Source organism: Dipodomys spectabilis, unplaced genomic scaffold (genome assembly GCF_019054845.1).
Source record: "Dipodomys spectabilis isolate Male_0828 unplaced genomic scaffold, ASM1905484v1 ptg000139l, whole genome shotgun sequence".
Taxonomy (NCBI): domain Eukaryota; kingdom Metazoa; phylum Chordata; class Mammalia; order Rodentia; family Heteromyidae; genus Dipodomys; species Dipodomys spectabilis.
The window spans coordinates 70,001-84,727 of NW_024870816.1; positions in this window are offsets into that span (position 1 = coordinate 70,001).

Sequence of the window (14,727 nt, forward strand, 5' to 3'; positions counted from 1 at the left end):
CCACCATCCAGGACGGCGGCGCGGGCACACGGGCGCAAGCAGGCCACCGCGCGGTGACGAGCGGAGAGAGGAAAGAGCACGGAGAGGGCAGGGGAACCCGTGGCCGGGGGGGGGAAGGGTACCGCACCGCACCCAAGCGCGGGGGCACCGCATCACCGACACCCCGCCTGCCGGCCCGGCGGGCACGGGAGCGGCGGCGCGCACACACGGACGGGGAGGAGCGCCAGGCCCCTTTCTCCGCCCGGAGGCGGCGCGCCGACGTCCACGGTCCAGCCGGCCAGCCGGCCGGGTCGCGTGTGGCGCACACCCGAGCGGCCGGAAAGCCAGGGGCGACGCACACGACGCAACGCACGCCACACGGCCACGGGGGGGTCTTCTCTCCAACCTCCCTCAGAAGCCGGCCCGAATTCACTCGCTCGCACGGACGCGGGGGCCGAGCGCACAGCGACCCGCGCCGCCGCGGACCGGCGGTGCCGGCAGGGGGTCGGGGGTCCGCGGCGACGACCCGTCGGCGACAAGTCACCGGCCAACGGCGGCGGCCGGAGGCGGCGGCAGGGACCCCGGGAGGCGGGCGACACCAAACCCAACGCACGCGAGCACGCTCACACGCGGACACCGCCGGCACAGAGCGGACAGGGCCAGGCACGGGAACCGGGGTCGCGCCGGGCACGCGGCGGCGACACGCCGAGAGAGCACAACACCCCGGATCCGGGACAGGGGCGGGGACGAAGCCACACGGCTCGAGACGGAGGAGACGATGCGATGCGGGCAAGCCTACGCACGGCAAAGCGGGAGGGAGGCGCGGGAACCCGGGACAACATCGCGCAGGCACGCGAGGCGGCACCCAGCGGGAGGAGGCACGTCGTGACGCCGGCTTCGGGCCCCTCGGACGGCCAACTCCCGAGCGAGGGACGCACGCGGGAATCTCACCACCATCGCCCCCGTGGCGTACCGGCGGTCCCGCTGGCAGGAACCCTCGTCGTGAGCAAAACCGATCCGGGAAGACCCTTCAAAAGCCACCGCCGCCGCGACGACGTGCCTCCCCCACACCGGGGGAGCAGCCTCACGAGCTGAGCGCCGTCCCCCCCCCCAAGAGAACACCAACACAACGCCCGACTCGACCGTCCGCCGGTGGCCGGCCACCAGGCCAAACCGGCGAGGATCGCGGAAGGCTGATGCGGGTGAGGAGGGCACGCCGGAAGCACAACAAGAAGAGCAGCGGGAGGGTCACCGGGTCGGGTCACCGGGGCGAGAGGCGAGTGAGCGAGCGGCCACCCCCTCACACGGGCGGGTGGCGCAGCCGCAGACCAACGGGGAGGTGGGACCTTTCCGGGCACAGCCGGCACGCCAGGTAAACGAACGCGGGATCTCACCACCCCCAACTCCGGGGCGGTCCCGCGCAACGCCTGGGACACCGAGCCGGCCGACCAGCGGACCGGAAACCCCCACCGCGGCAGCGGCGGGCCCCCCCAAAAGAGGCCCGAGAGGGAAAAGGCAGCTCTCACACACACCTCAAAGACCCCGTGAACGCCCGCGGAGCCGCCCGCGCCAGCAGGGCCCCACCGCCTCCATCCACACCACACCGCCGGGCACAGCACCCATCATCGACCGCCTCTTTTTCGGCCGCGTGAGCAAGGGCCCACACACACCGGGATCCTCGGCTCCGGGGGGCCAGAACCCCCCCGAGCGGCGCACCACCACGGGCACGGCGGCCCCGGAACACCGCGGGGCCCAGCGCCCGCACGGCGCCGTCGTCGCCAACGGGCGGCGGCCCACACAGACGCTCGGGAGCAGCGTCGCCAGGGGCCGGAGGGGGAGGGGGACGGGACCCCCAAAAACCCCACGGCAACCCAAGCACGAGGCCGGGAAGCCACACACCACACGCCCTCGCATCGCGACCCGGCACGGGCTCCAGGCTCCGCCACTCGACACACCGCACGCGAGGCAGGGGCGGGGACGGATCGGGAACGTCCTCCACTCACCACACCAGACGACGGCCCGGGAGAGGTCCCGCGGGACCCTCCCCCAGCTCGGAGGGGGGAGGCGCGGGCACGCAGTTTACCGACGCGGGCAGCCACTAGCGCTCAAAAGCGGGGCAGGGAGCGGCAGGGCCGCGGGAGCCCATCGGGGGCGGGCCCCCGCCAACCCAGCAGCGCACGCCGCTTCCCGAACGAGGATCGCTAGAGAACCTCTCCTCACTCTGAGGGTGGCCCGCACCCAACCCCGACGGGAACCCCGCCGGGAACCAGCACACATCAGAGGCGTCCATCCTTCCCACCACGGGGGGCAGGGAGGGGTGGGGCACAGGGGGGGGTCTGCGGCAGCAGCAACACCAACCCTGGTCGGTCGGCCTTGCCGTGCGGGGCCAGAGCAAAGTCGCGCACACGGGCGGGAAGCCCGCACGGGCCCCGCTCGCCTCCCACTGCAACATCTCAGGTCCCCCGGTGCGATGAAAGCCAGGTGACACGGCAGGGAAGACAAGCCAGGACCAGGGCCGGCAGCTCATGCGGGGAAGCCACCGCCCAGCGCAACAAGGGAAGAGCGCTCCTCTGGGGAACCGCCTCGACCCCCCCCAGCAGAGACGTCAATCTCAACGGTAACTTCTCACTCGCACAAAAGCCCCACGAACCCGAGGACGGCCGGGACACACCACGGGCAGCAGGCTGGCACAAGGCAGCGGACAACGCCAGGATCGGGAACGACACCACCACTCAGCCTCAGGCACCTGAGAGAACCAACCGGGAGCGTTCCGGGAGCACCGCAAGAGGGCAGAGCGCGAGGCGCGGTTTTTCACACCACACAGCACGGGCAAGCACGGAGCACCGACCCTCCCTCTCCGCGGAGAGAGCCGACCCCCGTGCCGATAACGAGTCACGGGAAGAGAGGAGCAAGATCAGGGCGCCCCCCTCCTCCAGCGTGTACAAGTCCCCGACCTCACGGCGAGGGCAGGGAGAGCGCAGCCGGGCCCGGTTGCCGCACCCCCGCTTCCCCGCACACCACCGGCGCCGGCACGGTGGGACGGGTGAGGGCAGGGGCCCACGGGCAGAACGAGAAGAGCGGTCCCATTCGCCATGAATGTCCGTCCCTCGCCTGGCGCAGCTTAGGCCCGGGCCCGAAGGAGATCGCAACGTCACCACATCAATCACACCGAGGGGGTGGGAGAAGGCAGCCACGCGGCACTCGGGAGGCGGTGGCCCAGGGAAGCTCGGCTCCTGAGAGGGCCAACAGCCTGGGGATAAAAGCGTAGCCAGGACAGAAACCCTTCCGTGAGTAAGGAGCGAGGTAAAAAGAAAAAGAAAAAAAAAAAAATGAAAAAAATACCACGGGGCTTAAGCGTCCCTGGCACTCGGGATAACCAGGACACCTCTGCCGGGCACAGGACCGAAGAAGCTAGAAAGGGAGGAAAAAAAAAGAAAAAAAAAAAAAAGAAAAAGAAAAAAAGCCACGGACAGCGCTCGGGAGGTAGCGCAGCTCAGCGGCCGACCAGGCCCGCCATCGGGAAGCGGCAGGTCGGGGGAGTTGGAGCTAGGGGCGATAGGAGGAAGGAAAAAAAAAAAAGTCACGGAGGTCGGGCGAGCCCAACGGCAGAACGGGGATGCCGCACACGCAAGAGTCCGGACTCGGCGGCCGGCGGCCCCCCCCCCCCTTTTTCCTCCTCAAGCCGGCCACGGCGAGGGAAGCACACCGTGCGGGCCCTACCTATGCACACCCCAGGCAACCAACCACTCTCCTCCTCAGCGTGCCGAGGCAAGGGCCAGAATCTGGCACCGGGAGCGGGGGAGAGATCAAGGACGACGGGACTCACTCAGCCGCCAACCACCACCACACCCACGAGCCACCACAGGGACACAGGGCCTGCCCAGGGCAGCGGGAGCCCAGGGTGTGAGGGGAAGGACAGGGGGACCCGGACCGGGAAGAGACGGGAAAGGCCCAGCACACAGCATCCGAGAGAGCCCCCAGAGACCCGCTGACAGCCACCGGGACACAGCATGCCAGCACCCTCCTGCAGGTACAAAATCCTCACGTCACCACGCCAAAACCAGGTCGTCAGGCAGGGGCGACAACTCGCTGGCGACAGGGACCTCTCGGAAACCACATCAGGGACACCTGTCCCCAACACGTCCCCAACAGAGCCCAGACACGGAACTCTCAGGGACAGCTGGTCGACCACATAAGGCGAAGACAGACGAAGAGCCAGGGCGGGAGCGGGGTCAAGGGACGCTCCCGCCCCACTACCTCGCAGGCACACACCCCGGGTGTGCACGGGCTCACCGCACGGGCGGTACGGGGAGCCTTCCCCCGGCAGACGCGAGGCACCCACTCCGAGAGGCACCCAACCACCACACCCACACCGCGCGGGGTCGGTGGTGAGCGCCCTGCCGCCAGCACGCACACACCCGGGACTCCCGGGCTCGGGTCCCCGACTCCCGAGGTGCTCCCTCCGCCTCGAGTTTTCCCCTACGCAGGGCCCACCGGGCAAGTCCCCGCAGATGGTAGGTAGGTCCCGGCCCCGAGGCTCGCCTCGGCCGTGCCCGCGGCTCCTCCCGCCGGAGAGGTCTGTCCTCCGGCCTCCGGGGCCGTGGAGGAGGCCGTGGAGGGAGGCCACACGGGGCCGGCGACCCAGGCCCTCGCTCCCGGCACGCGCCAAGCGCTCACTCGGAGGTGACTCCGACGACCATCCTATGTCGGGGATGGGGGGGGCGTAGGTCCCGGCCCCGAGGCTCGCCTCGGCCGTGCCCACGGCTCCTCCCGCCGGAGAGGTCTGTCCTCCGGCCTCCGGGGCCGTGGAGGAGGCCGTGGAGGGAGGCCACACGGGGCCGGCGACCCAGGCCCTCGCGCCCGGCACGCGCCAAGCGCTCACTCGGAGGTGACTCCGGGGAGGGGGGGGGGGGTCCGAGTCCGGGCCGGGACCGGCCCCACCACCTATCGGCTCACCCGGGGACCCTCTCCCCCGACTCCCGAGACGTCCCTCGTACTCTCCTTTTTTCGCCCTCAAAGACCAGAGTCCAGGGAGGGGAGGAGGACAAGGCGTCGGGCCCAGACAGAACTACTGGTCGACCCGACAAAGCTGCCACCCCCCGCACAGACCGGGCACCGAAGAGAGAGCGGCGACGCACGGCCCCACCCCGCGCTCGCCTGCGGGCGCAAAGTCCGACAGAACAGCCGCCCCGGCGCCACAGCGACACCACGGCGACAGTCGCGCCCGGCACCCGGCAGAGGCCGGGCCTCCGCCCGGCTCGCTGCCGCCAGACCTCCTCCTCCTCCACTCGCTCGCTCGGCTGAGAACGAGGGGACTGTCATATCAAAGCGGACGCCAGGGGGAGCACGACAACCGCCTTCCAACGACCGACTCCACCGAGCCGCCGTACCCCGGATCGGCGCGCGCCGGCCGGCTCTGAGCTCCGGAGACACAGAACACGGAAACAAATCGCCTCACTCACCACCGCCACGCACCGAGTGGCACAACCTAGGTCAGGACCTGCAGCCGGGTCCTCTCTGCGACCTCACGAACGACACCAGAGCCACCAGAGACCTAGACCGAGATCGAGCCGCCGCCGCCGCCGCCGCCGCCGCCGCCGCCGCCGCCGCCGCCGCCGCCGCCAGCGACCAAAGTGAAACCAGGAACCAGGACGAGATTCGCCCGAACGGAGCGGCCCGAACCCGAGAACCGGGAAGCTGGGATCGGTCCCAAGCAGGAAGGGGCGGCAAAGACGGCAGGCCCGCACCACGAGAGAAAACGAACCGGCCACCCGCACGACCTCCGCCGCCCGTGGCAAGACCCCCACCCCCGCCCAACATGGCCAGAAAAGGGCAAGTGAGCGCTCGTCCCACCGTCTGCCTGCCCGTCTTTTTTTTGGGGGGGGGGGGGGGAGTGGGGGGGGGTTGTTTGTACGTTTTGTTTTCTTTTTCCCCCAGATGGAAACCAGAAAGAGAAAAAAAAAAAAAAAAAACTCCCAAAGATGGGTCGGCTCCAGCAAGAGACGAGCCGTCGGGAGGCACCCCGCTCACTTGTGAAAGTCCGCTCCTCGCCCGCCCCACAACACACTCCCTCCCCCCGCCCCCACCCGCCACCCCTCACAGGCAGGGAAAGGGCAGGGGGAAGGCCAGAGAGAGGTTTCTTCTAACACACAGAGAGTAGCTACGTCACGCACACAGGTCTGGAAAACCACGGTGACCGTGCAATGGGAAGCATGAGTCCACTCACCCATCACCGAATGACAGGAAAGCCAAACGAGAGCCGCTGCTGGCTGGGTGGGGAAGGAAGGGGAGGTGGCACCCGTGTGACGCTTATCCCCGGGCACCGCACCGGACGGAACGACCTTCTCACCGGTTCGTACTCTAGCCTGTCCAGACAGCTAGCCTTTTCTAATAGGCTCTGCCACTCTCTCTCTGGAGCAGGATTCGGGGCATGAGGCGATGAATCTAAACCCTACACACAGGTGTCGGAGGGTAGAGGCATCATCACTCACATGCCTGTGGTGGAGGACCTGGACCCGAGCGTGGCGGTGCACAGTGTGTGTGTGTGTGTGTGTGTGTGTGTGTGTGTGTGTGTGTGTGTGTGTGTGCGGGGCTGGGGGGAGGGCAGGTAGGGAACCCTAGGAGGAAACACAGGGAGAGACGAGGGGCCCCGGCCCAAACAGAGTGGAGGCGTCAGTCAGAGGGGCGATCCTATCGCCCGGGGGTGAAGCATGGTTAGAACCCACAGGCCCGGCGGGCGTACTTCTCTTTGGAGTTCGCACTGGGAACATACGCAGGCACAAGTGCCCCAGCACACACATCGCATCACAGACGGGTAGAGAGGCAGAGCCAGGGGTTCAGGCATGGCAAACACTCTATTCCGTCAACACACACACACACACACACACACACACACACACACACACACACACACACACACGTTACGGTGTGTGTACAATATCCACAAGGTAAAAGTTTATTCATCCATTCCCCAAAGAATAAGAATAAGATTATGTCAGACAGAGGGAAGTAGATCGACGGACTAGGAGCGCGAGGGGCGGGGGGGGGGGGGGGGGGGGGAGGGGGTTGCCGGCGGCGGAGAAGAACCTAGAACAGGTGATGCCAGGGGAAGACAGACCGGCGGAAAGACAGACAGACAGACCGACCGACCGACCGACCAACGGCACGGCACGTGTTTTCCCTCCTATGTGGATGCTAGACCTAAACTATAACTGGACATGGTAAGCTACACAGCACTCCGGGCAAACAGAGTGTGTGTGTGTGTCCCCGTGTGGGTGACACACATAACGTCCTTTTGTCAGAAGGTGTAACTTCTCTGAGCATTTAAGATATTGCAGAGAAGACATAAGACGTGATATCCCTAAGTGGCACGACTGTGAACGTATTATCACAACCGGACGTGTTAGGATTAAAGCTGGAATTAGGAGGACAGAAACGTACCTGTCATTATTACAAGTATATTTGGTTTAGGATCTTTCAAAACACATTGATGTATCCTTCTGGACACCATGGTCTAGGACCACACCAGTAAATAGCCACTTCAAAGCCAGATCATCGGTTGGATACGTTTCAATTGGTTTATATTGGTTTATATTGCAAGTGATTCTAGAGAAGACAGAGAAAAGAGAATAGCGGGGGATTGTCCCTTGCTGTTGGGTGTGGGGTGGGGTGGAGAAAAAAAAGGATTAATAAGGCCACAGATTGGATTCTTAGAGTGAAAACCATGGTGAAAATGGAATGGGAAGCAAGTTTACTCACCAATCATGTAATCATTGTCCTAGTTCTCCACAGGTTTTAATAATCTTTTCAGTACTGGTGCTCCAGCCACTCTAGAAAGCATACATGTAAGCTTCCACTGGCGCTAGACTTTACGTACTAATTGTAGTCTTGCGCGTCTTCTCACAACCCAGCTTCTCAATGCCATAATAACAGATAACTGGGGAGCCACTTTAAAAAAAATAGCCTCCCATGGGCTAGGAAGGCGGCTCACTGGTAGAGCTCTTGCCTTGCATGCCTGAGGCCCTGGGTTCGATTCCTCAGCACCACATAAGCAAAAAGAAAAAAGCTGGGAGTGGCGCTATGGCTCAAGTGGTACAGTGCTAGCCTTGAGTTGAAGAGCTGACGGACAGCATCCAGGACCAGAGTTCAGGTCCCATGACCGGACCCTCCCCCCCACAAAAAAAATAGCCTCCCAGGAAATACAGGAGCTATTTAGTCAGCTTGCCCCGCCCACACCCAGAAGGGAAAAGAGAGGGTGAGTGTTAGCCTAGTAGGGGGGCAGAGTTCCTCAGGTAACTGAGATAACTTTTGTCTTGTAAATGTAGTCATGGCAACGACTTAGTTGCAGTGTTGCTTAGGACCTTTTAGAAGAAAATGGAATTCCAAGAAGAGAAGGACTGTTATCAGGAAATCTAGGCAGGAAGCCTCTCAGAGAACTACCTTTTGCTAAGGCCAAGGCCTATGTTAATGACTGCGTAAGATGAGAACACCGCAAGAAAGCAATCTTAAGGTAGTGTTCTATACAGAATATGTATATATATATACAGCTTTTTTTTTGGGTCCTGTCGTGGGGCCTGAACTCTGGACCTGGATGCTGTCCCTCAGCTCTTCAGCTCAAGGCTAGTGCTCTACCCCTTGAGCCACAGCGCCACTTCCAGCTTTTTTCTTTTTGCGTATGTGGTGCTGAGGAATCAAACCCAGGGCCTCAGGCATGCAAGGCAAGCGCTCTACCACTGAGCCACCTTCCCAGCCCAACAGAATATATTAATAGACTTGAAAAATACAAGAAGCCGGGCGCTGGTGGCTCACACCTGTAATCCTAGCTACTCAGGAGGCTGAGATCTGAGGATCGCGATTCAAAGCCAGCCCGGGCAGGAAAGACCGTGAGACTCCTATCTCCAATACACCACCAGAAAACCGGAAGTGGCGCTGTAGCTCAAGGGGTAGAGCGCTTGCCTTGAGCTGAAGAGCTGAGGGACAGCGCCCAGGCCCAGAGTTCAAGCCCCAAGACCGACAAAAAAAAAAAAAAGAAAAATACAAGAAATATCACATGGAAATGATTCATACAAAACAAAAAATTGAAATGAATTCTTTATTTCTTCTTTTCTTCCTTACCTTTTTTTTTTTTTTTTGGATGTGAGGATTGAGATCAGTGCCTGGTTGTTGATATTTACATTTTCACTATTTTATTTTTTCCCCAAGGCAGCTAATAGTATACATTTTTGGGCAACAGCTCCACATGTGTGGTTTCCTGGGGAATCCTTAATCTCACAGTAGACTAAAAGACTACCCTGTTAGGCCAGCTTGGAAACGACCCTTAGATTTCTCTCAGCCTTCTAAGTAGCTGTGGGTTACAGAGATGAGCCAGCAGCATAAGGCTAATGGGGCTCATTTTGTACAGGGGAAATTGTCTTTGATTTGGAACTGGAAAGCTGTTCCATGTATCTATAACAACTGTACTTTCAGGTCTGTTGAAGGTTTCCTCAGGGCTGATAGTACTGTGTGATGCAGGACCACAAGGCGGGCAGAATCACATGAGGTGGCACTTTATGGTGCCAGTAAAATCAGGAAGCTCTCAGTACCCGCCAAGTGTGATGGGTATTCCTTCCTTTCCCTGCCCTCGCCCAGAACAATAGAACGACGGTGAGCAAACTTCATCTAGTGTCCACTTTCTGAAAATACCATGGTTGTGAATTCCAGTTTCCTCTCATGAAATGAATGAATCAAGGAAGGGTGGGGGTGGGGCACTGTAGGAATTGAGATTAAAAATAATCATTGCAGGCACCATGAGACCAAAGTTTGAATTATAAGATTCTAAGGTATTGTATGAGAAAGACAAGAGTTTTGGCTCAAGGAATTAGAAATAGAAAAGAAAATGCAATCTGTGACTAAATAGGAGAGAAAATGACAAAATATTGGTTTGAGTTTTGAACGTGATTGGTTAATTCTATTTTGAATAGTGAAGGCCAATACTCCATTTTAACTGCAGCTAAACTATTGTATTGTAAATCTTTTTTTTTTTTTGTGGGTCGTGGGACTTGAACTCTGGGCCTGGGAGCTGTCCCTCAGCTCTTCAGCTCAAGGCAAGCGCTCTACCACTTGAGCCACAGCGCCACTTCCGGTTTTCTGGTGGTTTATTGGAGATAGGAGTCTCACGGTCTCTCCTGCCCGGGCTGGCTTTGAACTGTGATCCTCAGATCTCAGCATCCTGAGTAGCTAGGATTACAGGCATGAGCCACCAGCGCCAGGCTTGTAAATCTTTTTACTTATGCTTCTGTAAAAATTACAAACAGATGCTAACCCTCACAAAGGACACATTGTTAATTCCTCCAAGGGACAATCTGTCTTTATCTCTTTCTTTACTGTGTGGCTACAACTAAGCGTCTGGGCACTATCACAGAACGTTTTATTTATATACGACTAGTTTTCTACCAGTTTTGAGCCACAGCACCATTTATGGGTGTCTCCCGCCAATGGTGGCTTTGAATCATGGTCCTCCGTTGCTTCTCAGCCATCTCAGTACATAGGATTATAGGCTTAAGCCATAAGCACCCAGCTCAGAGACTAATTATGTTTACAGCAAAATGTACATTTGGAACTGAGAAGCTACAGTATATAAATGACTGAGGTCGCAGCTCTAGTACAGATTTACTCAGGGTGAATTAGTATTATATCATGCAAGAGTGAAAACTGGTAGATATCAGTACTGTCCTGCGTGCTTCAGTCAGGCAGAACACGGTGCAACCAAGGTATGGTACCAGGATAATCACTGATATGCCAGAATCCAGCCATCACCAACGTTCTTCTCCCTCTCTAGGCAATGTTATGGTGAGCACTCGCCACCTACTGTCCATTTTCTGCAACTACCCAGGTTAGGAATTCCAGTTGTCTGACAAGAAATAAGCCAGAGAATTCTTGTGGGTCCAAAGGTGGGGTAAAAGGCAGGGCACTGTAGGAATGCAACAGAGTTCCACAGAGGTGGAACCACAGAACTCAGTCCAAGATTTGATTTGTCTTCTGGGCTGCCTGACACTCTCCACAGATTATTCAAAGCAGTGGTATTGGTACCAAGCTAGGTAGCAGAGCCAGGAAAATAAGCAGTTCCCTCTCCCCCTTAGCCAACCTCCCCTCCCACTTCACAGAGAATAAGAAATGGAGGAAATAAAGGGAAAGAGGGGGCAATATGGGTTATAGATTGAGGTATGAAAAGCCACTTCAGTTACCTGATAACTGACATTTAATATGCCTAAATAATCGCAATGATCTTCACATAGTGATGACATATGATTTCAAATTAATTTATTGTCATATGATTTCATGAAATTTTATCTCTTGAGAGTACAGATGGAGAGAATAGGTAAGGATAAGGAAAATCTCTCTAACCTTATCTCTTCTTGCATAAACATTTAACATGTTCTGGGAAGGAATTACTAGAAAATACAATACATTTCCAACAGAGAAAGAATTACACTGTAAGTTGAAGATATGGCATCGTTGAATGTACAGCATTAGTAATGCATGCATGATGCCTAGGTTTGAGATAAAGACATACTAATGAAATGTTAAACATACTCACAAACTGTATACACCTAATAATAGGATATCAAAATATATACAACAAATACTGCCACAGACATGGTTTGGGGATTGATGAGGAAGGAGAGAAATAAATAGAACAAATAAGGGCTGGGAAGATGGCTCAGTGGTAGAGCGCTTGCCTTGCATGCCTGAGGCCCTGGGTTCGATTCCTCAGCACCACATAAGCAAAATGAAAAAAGACGGAAGTGGCGCTGTGGCTAAAGTGTTAGAGCACTAGCCTTGAGCTGAAGAGCTAAGGGACAGCGCCCAGGCCCAGAGTTCAGGCCCCACAACCGGCCCCCACCCCCCCAAAAAGAGACAAAAAGTCAGCCCGCCATTACATCACACCTGATCAACAATAGTACATAAGGCTGAGTAAGGCTGACTCAAAATCCCTCTTAACTTCAAATCACATGACTTTTCTTCACTCATTGCCTTTGCAATAAAACACAGGCCAGAGGATCCATGCTAGTGCAGACTCTGTCATCAGGTCACAAGAAGACAGACAGGTAGAGAAATCCGAATCCCACCTTGCTTTTGTCTCATTCCTTTTCACTGTGAAAAGGCCTTATATGCCTTCTCCTGGCTCTAGCTACAGTCCTTTTCTCCCTCTCATGACCGACTGCAAGAGCACACTGAAAAGGCTGTGGGTCTTTCCTCAACATGAACTCCTCAACAGGACCATTAATTGACCCCTACTAAGCATGCTGTGATTTTCAAAATCAATGACTACTTAGATAAATTTAAAGTGCCAATAAGATAGAAAAGAATTTCTAAATATAGTGATACAATACTTAGTAGTTCATGACTTATGACAAAGCACACCAAAATCTGTTTTTGTTTAATTGACATGCTTGTGTTTGGCTTTGCCACTCATGCTTTAGGTTGACCTTGAAGTATGGGATGTCTACAATTATAATTGTTTTTAAGGTGGAGGTATAGCTCATCAGTAGAGAATCTAACTAAGTTTCTGTTAGCAAAATGAGTCCCTTCCCATAGCTTTAGTCCATTCCCTCCCTTCTTCACAGTTTAACATGCTCCCTTCCTAAGCAACACTAGGCCCACGTAGTAAAGGCAGTACATAATCAACTTCCAACCCCCTTTACCTTGGGATGGCACTTCTCTGGGACCGATACCACCATATAAGGCAACAAGAACCCCTTAGGGTGACCTTCAGGTTTGGGCAGTTGCAGGACCCTTATCTACTAAGTGGATAGGAGGCATAAATCTTAGTCTGACATGATGAAGCCCCTGGCCCACATGTGGACACCAGGGTCTCCACCTCCTAGCACCTTCTAGCACCTCCTATACCTCCTAGGTTATATAGGTCACCCCCAAAAAATAACCGGTGCTTCTTCTCATTCCTCCCTTGGGAGAAGGAGTCTTGCAGGCACTCTTTCCCCACCAATAAACCTTTCTTTGTTCTCTGTACCTTGCTGTCTGCATGGTTATCTGGCAAAGTATACTTAATATTAATTTTGCCATCAGTTCCTTTCCAAACACTGGAAAACCAAAAAACCAGACATCTATTTCTATATATGTGTACATATATATGAAGGCATGAAAAGGTCAACAAGCGTATTATCAATCGTTACTTCATTTACAAAGAAATGAAAGCACAGCACAAATACATCCACGAATCTCTCTTTTAAAAACAGCTTTGATGTTCTACATAATCCATGCAGATTTATGAAAAATACATATTTTAACATGTACCCTTTCATGTTCCTGTCCACAAACGAATCTATTTGTCAGCGTGAAGAATGACAACATGTACTATCTGACCGGGCACTAGGCAACCTAATTTTTATTTCCTATATATCCCAAACTTAAATCTACCAGGAAGTTATATTGCACCACCACCACCACCACCACCACCACAAAAGCTTAGATTTTCTCTGAAACACAGAATCACATTAAAAATTACCTTACAATTTTTCCAAACTTCAGTAGGTGGTATAAATGCTGCATGAATAACAAGCTGGCTATACATAAACTGAGGCCCTGGTGGGGCTTTTGTGCATTTCCTTCCACACTAGTTCCTGAAGCCTAGGGATTCCATTCAATGGTAATGCCCGCGGGTTCTGGTCTCCATGGTGATTGGGCCCTGCATTCCCTTACATCTGGGTCTGCATTCCCGGTGAGGCAATCTGTGCGACCAAGCCTCATCTACTGACCCAAGGAGAAGCCGTTTCGCTGAAAAGCCTCGGCTCCCGCAGGTTGCATGGACCTGTAGTGAATAAAGCCTCACACCATCGTGCTCTCGCTTGCACACTGGCGGCACGGGGGTGCGGAGCCCGGCCTGGTGCTCGCGGGGAAGGGTGGCCTCCGGGCTCGGGGTAGCGGGGTCGTGAACGTGGCTGGCTCATGTCTGGGCATGGATCATGGTCTAAACTTGTGGTAGAGAATCAAGCGCTGAGCAGCAGGCACAACTCTGGCCAAGGCCTTGGCGGAACCGTCCCAGGAGCTGGATCCGGTGAGTTCACCACGCCATGCCTTATGGAAACACCTGGTGGGAGGTGGCGGATCCTCCACTGCCCCGTAAGCCCCACTGCACATGCGCAGCCCTGCCCCGCCCCCCCCAGCATTGCCGGAGGTCAGGGTCCGGATTCCGTCCCCTAGTCAGGGTTGTCAGTGGCGGGTGCGGGGTGTGGTCGACAGGACCCGCAGGGGGAGCCGCCGGGCAGAGAACTGGGTCCTTCCGGGGCTCCGGGTGGACCAGCGCCGGGGGCGTTCATAGGTCAAGGGCACCAGGGTTCAGACCGCAGCACCTAGCAGCAGAGCGGGACAGCGAACAGTATCAGGAGATGGAATGGCCCCCAAGTGTGCTGGGCACCCGCACGTCGTCAAGCCGCCCTCGTTGAGGGAAAGGCAGGGAGAGGCAGAGCGGCTTGGGGACAATCTTTCAAGAAGTAACGGATTCGGTATCTCATTAACCGTTATGGGAAAAGCTGCATAGATGAAATCGGAGGCAGGGGCTGGGCCACCGCACCTGCACCGCACAGCGGTGCACGCAGCTTCTACGTCCCTCCTGGCCACCTCCTTCCCCTGCACCCTCCTTCTCTCCTTTGCCCTTTTATTAAGGGATGATGAGGATGAGTCTTAGTGGAGAAGGACTGTCCTGAGAGCAGCCCAGGTCTCCAGGGCCAGGCCACTCCACGGGCTGGAGCT